This window comes from Cryptomeria japonica, chromosome 2 (genome assembly GCF_030272615.1).
Source record: "Cryptomeria japonica chromosome 2, Sugi_1.0, whole genome shotgun sequence".
Classification (NCBI taxonomy): domain Eukaryota; kingdom Viridiplantae; phylum Streptophyta; class Pinopsida; order Cupressales; family Cupressaceae; genus Cryptomeria; species Cryptomeria japonica.
Window position 1 is genome coordinate 325,663,450 of NC_081406.1, and position 7,377 is coordinate 325,670,826.

Consider the following 7,377-nt stretch of genomic DNA (forward strand, 5'->3'; position numbering starts at 1 on the left):
GGAGTAGCGTAATGGAACATGGAAGCTTGTGCCTCCACTTTGGCATTGTTGTCAAAGGGGGAGAAGAAGAGAAGTGGAGAAGATATCTGCAGAAATTGGGGGGAGAAGATGTGAAGCGGAGAGATATCTTTGTAAATTGCCATCAATGCCAAAGGGGGAGATTGTTGGCATTATGTGAACCGGTATGAGGACATAATGACATTGTATGTTGTCATTGATATCAATATGCTGAAGAGGAGTGAACCAATATATGTGAGAACTGGTATGTTACCAAGAACTGGTATATGTGAGAATTGGTATAACACTATGAACCGACATTTGTGCCAAAGTGAAGCAGTGTGTTTGTTTAAGGTGAACCGACATGTGGTTATGGGAACCGACACATGGAAGCTTTGTATGACTACTGGTTGGTAGTCTCAACTTCAGGGTTTCCGGTTGAAGTGCTTCAAGCTTGTGTGACTCAATCAATGATTTTGTGTGATGAGTTAGCATTGTAATGAAGAACAGATCGTGTTGCCACGTCAACCTTGTGCATGTGAAGGATCTTGCATGAAGGAGATTGTTCCTATCTACCTCGGGAATGTACGAAGTCTATAAACAGTGATAACGTGTGATGGGTTATCAGTCGCCATGAAATCAGTGGAAAATGAATGATGGAGAACATCTTGAGATTAGTTCAAGACTATTGCATTTAATGCAATGTGCTCAACGGTTAGGATTGAACCGTTTGAATTGCTTAACCTAACAAGTTTAGGGTTTAGGGTTTATGCTACCGACCTATCTATTTCCTATAAGGTTGATGTTGTGTTTCTTTCTGAGGTTGTTGGCAAAAGTTGTGTGTGAGTATCTAAGAGAAGAGATACGTGATTCTTGCCAGACCAAAAGAGAGAAGTGATACCTACAGAGTGTAAGTGCAGAAGGTGAAGAGGAGCTAAAGCGGATATGCATTAGCATTGAGTGTTGTTACCAAATCATTGTAATACCTGTTGATCTCTAACCACTTCAACAGTTTGAAAATCCCTTAACATTGTAGCTTTAACCGGCTTACTGTAAATCCTTTAACAGGGTGACTCAAAACCATTGAGTTCTTGAAATCCTCTAACAAGGTAACCTCTAAAAGAGTTTAACCCTTAACCGGGTATTCTAGCCATCCCTTAACTGGGTGATCCCTAACAAGTTTAGTTCCTAACAGAACCTATTGTATCAGTCTTTAACCGGACAAGGCTCCTAACAGAGCAGACTTCTAAAGAGTTCAAAAATAGATTGTGGGTATTCATCCCCACGGTGGTTTTTCCCAGTTGGGTTTCCACGTGAAAATCTGTGTGTCATGTGTGGTGATATTCCTGTGATGGTTTGAGTAATTTGTGTCTGAAGGTAAATCATGTTGATCTAGCTAGTTATATATCTTTTGATAATAGATTACCTGTTCATGCACTAGGGTGAAATGGAAATGAAGTATTAGATTGTATGAGAAGATAAGTGTCAACCAATTTATGCTTGTCTCAGTTACTCTGGGTTTTGCCAGTTGTACTCTATTTAAGACCGATGTTACTGTTTGTCTACCAAAGCATAGTGTCTGCTAGCAAACCCGTTTAACATTGTGTTTTTGTCTATACTAGTTCAGCCCCCCCCCTCTCAGTACCGGTTTGGTACTATCCGTTCATCATTGAGTTATCAAACTCAAACTAAAAATATTACCTCACCTCACACCCTACAAGGTGTCATGGCTCAACTAGGGTCAACATATATTGGTTGATGAACAAGCGTGGGTGGATTTTGAAATTGGCGAGTACAAGGATAGATTATTATGTGACATATTGACTATGGATGCTTGTCATTTGCTGTTGGGTCATCCATGGCAGTATCATGTGAAAGCTACTCATGATGGGGAGAAGAACATCTATCTTATCACCAAGAATGGGAGAAAGTATAAAATGGATCCACTACCTAAACCAAAGGAAGAAAAAAAATAGGCTCAAGTGTAATGTTGATGAGTGGAAAAGAGTTTCTCAAAGTATTGAAACAAGAAGGACATCAAGGCCATGCTATAGTGTTGAAACTTAGTGAAGAAGCTAAGGCAAATCCAATGAGTGAAGTGCCTCAAGATGTGCAAGAACTACTCAAACATTATGCAGAAGTGATAGGGGATGACTTACCTGATTCCTTGCCTCCAATGAGAGATGTAAATCATCAGATAGACCTAATACCAGGGGCCAATCTACCAAACAAAGCTGCCTACAAAATGACACCTAGTCAAAATGAAGAGATTGGCAAAAAAGTGCAAGAACTCTTAGACAAAGGGTTTATTAAGAAGAGTTTGAGTCCATGTGATGTTCCTACTGTGTTAGTGCCTAAGAAGGGAGGCAAATGGAGAATGTGCACGGACTCTAGAGAAATCAACAAGATTACCATAAGGTACCGGTTTCCCATGCCAAGGATTGAGGACCTATTAGACAATCTATGAGGTGCAAGCTACTTCACCAAGGTGGACTTAAAGTCTGGTTACCATCAGATCAAAATAAGACCTGGAGATGAATGGAAGAGAGTCTTTAGAACCAATGCAGGCCTATATGAGTGGTTGGTAATGACATTTGGCCTCACCAATGCACCTAGTACCTTCCAAAGACTCATGAATGAAGTCTTAGTTGAGTTTATTGGTAGATTTGTAATTGTATACCTTGATGACATTTTGATCTACAATAGGTTCAAGGAGGAACACCTCAAGCATTTGGAGATGGTTTTGAAGAAGTTGAAGGAGGCTCAACTCAAGATTAACCTTGAAAAATGTGAGTTTTTGAAAACAGAGCTGGTATACCTTGGTTTTGTTATTTCTCATGGATGTTTAAAAATGGATCCAAGTAAGGTATAAGCAATACTTAATTGGCCTATCCCTAGGGGCATAAGTGAAGTTAGAAGATTTCATGGAATGGCATCTTTTTATAGGAAGTTTGTGAAAAACTTTAGCCATGTTTGTGCTCTTATTCTCAATACTATTAAAGGAGGGATTAAATGTCACTTTAAGTGGACAGAGGAAGCCAATAAGGGGTTTGAGATCTTGAAAACCAAGATAGTAGAGTTGCCAACCCTTAGATTGTTCGATTTCAATCAGTTGTTTACAGTAGAATGTGATGCAAGCCAAAGGGCAATAGGGGCAGTTTTAAGCCAAGAGGGACATCCTATAGCTTTCTTCTCAAAAAATTTAAATGAGGCTAAGAAAAGGTACTCCACATATGAATTGGATTTGTATGAAATGGTCCAAGCATTGAAAAAATGGCGTCACTACTTCCTGCACAAAGAATTTGTAGTCTTCATTGACAACCACGCTCTTAGATTTCTCAATGGGCAAGAGAAGTTGAACCAAAGAGACCTAAAGTGGGTTGAGTATCTACAATCTTATACATTCACTATTAAAACCAAGAAAGGGACAACCAACAAATTTGCTGATGCACTAAGTAGGAGAATCATGACCATGCAGGAGATTCAATTGCAAAGTGTGGGTTTGAGTGAGTTAAAAGACCTCTACAAGGATGATAAGGATTTTGTAGAGATATATAATGTTTATACTAAATTTTCTAATACCTCACATGTCTCTTATTCAAAATATATGGTACAAGACGGTTTTTTGTTCAAAGGTCATCTTCTTTGCATACCTCAATGTTCAATGAAACAAAATATTATTCAAGAGAAGCATCAAGGGGGTCTACGAGGTCATTTTGGCATTGATAAGACTTTGGAGTTGGATGGTAGGTTTTATTATTGGCCCAAGTTGCAATCAGAAGTGAGAAGGTTTGTAGAGAAATGTACCATCTACCAAAGAGCAAAAGGAACCTCAAGTAATGCAGGTCTATATCAGCCCTTGGTCATACCTTAGAGGCCTTGGGAAAGTTTGAGCATGGATTTTGTGTTAGGATTGCCTAGGACACTAAGAGGATTTGATAATGTGTATGTGGTAGTAGATAGGTTCAGCAAAATGGCACATTTCATACCTTGCAAGAGTACCAATGATGCTACCTATATTGCAGGCCTCTTCTTCAAGGAGATAGTCAGAATTCATGGTCTTCCAGTTAACATTATGAGTGATAGAGATGTGAAGTTTTTGAGCCACTTTTGGAGGACACTATGGAGGAAGTTGGGCGCCAAATTATCTTTTTCATTTGCTTATCATCCTTAATCAGATGGTCAGACGGACATAGTTAACCAGTCATTGGGTAATTTGCTAAGATGTCTTACCAAACAACATGGGAATAGACTTGGGATCAAGTACTTGGATAGGCAGAATATGCATATAATGACTTAGTGAACTGTAGCACTAGTAAAAGCCATTTCGAGATAGTGTATGGATTCCATCCTAGGGGCATATTAGAGCTCAGATATCTCAGTTCAATGGCACCCAAGAGTGCACAAGGGGAGAACTTTGTAGAAGGCATTAAAGAGGTGCATGATAAGGTAAGGCAGTCCTTACAACAAAAATCCGAGCAGTACAAGTTTCAAGTTGATAAAACAAGGAGGAAGCTACAATTTCAAGTAAGAGACTTAGTGCTGGCATACATTAGGAAGTAGAGACTTCCAAAAGGGCAGCCTATCAAGCTCACAATGAAGAAAATTGGACCTCTCAAGGTGGTACAAAAGTATGGGCAGAATGCCTATGAGGTTGAACTTCCACCTACCTTAAGGTTATCTCCTATCTTTACTGTATGTGATCTCTATCCATACAAAGGGGAGTCACCAATAAATCAGAAAGACATGCTATCACCAGTTCATGAAGATTGGGTAAAGGATTTGCCACCTAGTCAACCGATTGAGTTAGAGAGTATCTTGGATACCAAGATAGTAAAAAAGACAAGGAAAGAAGTTTACAAGAACTATCTTGTTAAGTGGAAAGGGTTACTAGATTCAGATGCCATGTGGATGTCAGATGCAAATATACTTCAACATGGACTGGATATTTCAGACCTTATAACTCAAGGGACTTAAGTTCTTTGACCCAAGGGAGTATGGTGCAGGGCACCTAGCACTCCAAGAATGTAAGATTTGATTTTCTTTTATTTTTGTGTGTAATGTGTGATGCAATAATGGACCAACCATTGAGGACTCAGTAGAGCCATGGTTGAGTTGTCCAAATTTTGGTTTGAGTCAATTGTGCTCAGGATGTTGTTAACCTGAGAAGTGAGATGCTTAGGTAGTTCACAGGCAAAATACTCTAGATGAATGTATTCATGAATTAGGAGTCAATAGAGTTGTTTTTAGGTCTTGTAAGGTGTTTGAGGTCCTTCAAGAGTCTTAGAATGCAATAGAATGCAAAATTGCATCCTGGAGCAAAAGTTGTCAAAAGTTGTTGAGCAACTTTTGCAATTTCTTGCAAAAGTTGCATTTTTAGTTATGGACATTAGGTAGTTGGTTGAACTAGCTGAACTAGTGGATATAAGCCAAATTTCACTTCATTGTATGGGTTGGAGGATTGGAAATGCAAGAGCAAGTTTTTGGTTTGTGAAGCAATCTTGTTTCCATCGGTTTTTTATAGTTTTTGTCTTGTTTTCATTGCTTGTATGGTCCAGTACGGACTAGATGGTGTAAAATCATTTCCATATTGTATGTTAATTGTATTTTATTTCAATAAGGTTGATTTGCAAGTTTGATTGTTCCAGGTTGTAAAGATTTCTCTCCTTCTTTGCAACTAGGAGCAAAACCCTTGCAAGCAGGGTTTAAGAGCAAGAAATGGCTCTAGCCTAGGAATTCTTTGATGGCACTTGTTGAAATAATTAAGAATGCTAGGTTAGGGTTTTTACATAGTTTTGGTATAGGATGTGTGATGTTGCAAGTCCAGGAGGAGGAGAAACAATGAAGACCTAGGCTCACCATTGGGAGTAGGTGAGTTAGGGTAGTAAGCAAAGTGTGATTTGTGGGAACTTGGAGATTGATGCAGGCCCAAGTGGAATATGTATGGAAATCCCTCAGATTGTCCTTGAAGGTTCCCAAGGTGTTTAGAGTAGGATTTTTGACTGGTGAAAGGTTATAGACCAATTTTGTCAATCCATCGGTTAAGCCTAAAACCCCACAAATTAGTGCAGCATTAGAAACCATACTTGTACGGATAAACCAAATGCACTTTTCCAATATTGTCTATAAATTCACAAAGGGTATTTGAATCCATGATTTATTCCTAGGCTTGTTTAGGAATTTTAGAAATTACACCCCAAAAACCGCTTAAGGAGGGTTAATAGAATTAGGCCTATTTAGGTGCCGGTAGAGACCTAGAAGTCTAGAGATGTTGGATATTATTGGAATATGATGAACCAACATGTTGATATGATGATAATATATATTGTCATTGATGTCAATAGGTTCAAGTGAACCGGTATGAAGAGGTATGAGGAGATGCAGTGAACCGGTGTCAGGGTTTCACTAAGTGTGATTACCGGTTGGCAGTCTCAGCTCTAGGGTTATCGGTTTGGCGATCCAGCTTGTGCGATGCAACCTGTGATACTTTGTGATGAGTTAGCTAAGTGATGTGAATGAGATCAAGGTGCCATGTCATCTTTATGCGCGTGAAGGATTTCCTTGATGATCTTGCATGAGAAGATCGACTGCGTTTGAAGTCTACCTCGAGAATGATCATTCTTCTTGGCAGTATGAGAAGAGAGCATGATGGGTTACTGATTCCCATGTGCAATGAAGAATGAATGATGCAAATTGTCTTGTGATCTATTTGGAATCATAATACTCTATGCAATGTGTTTGGACGGTTAGGATTGGACCACCTGTGTTGTAAACCTAAGATGCTTAGGGTTTAGGGTTTATGCCACCAACCTAACTGATGTCTATAAGGTCGATGATGTTTTTTATTGTAAATTTGTTTGAAAATGTTGTGTGTGTATCTGAGTGATGAGATACTTGCCAGACCAGTAAGAGGAAAACTGCAGAGTGTGATTGCAGAGTAGAGGAAATGAAAATGATCTGCCTTGACATGTCGTGTTGTTATCATATCAGAAGTTTTACTTGTTGTCTTCTATTCATTTCAACAGTTGAAAAATCCCTTTATCGGGTAGCTTTAATAGGCTTATTGTAAAACCTTTAACAAGGTGACTCAAGATCATTGAGCTCTTCAAATCCTCTAGCGAGGTAACCTCTAACAGGGTATATAGCCATCCTTAACCGGGTGATCTCTAACAGGATCGGTTCCTAACAGAACCTTATTGTATAGTGTTTAACCGGACTAGGCTCTTAATAGAGCAAGCTTCAAAAGAGTTCAAAAACAAGCTTGTGGGTATTCATCCCCACCATGGTTTTTCTCATTTGGGCTTCCATGTGAAAAATTTGTGTGTTATGTGTTACGCATTTTTCATGTGATGATTATGTATTATTTGGTTGAATGATTAT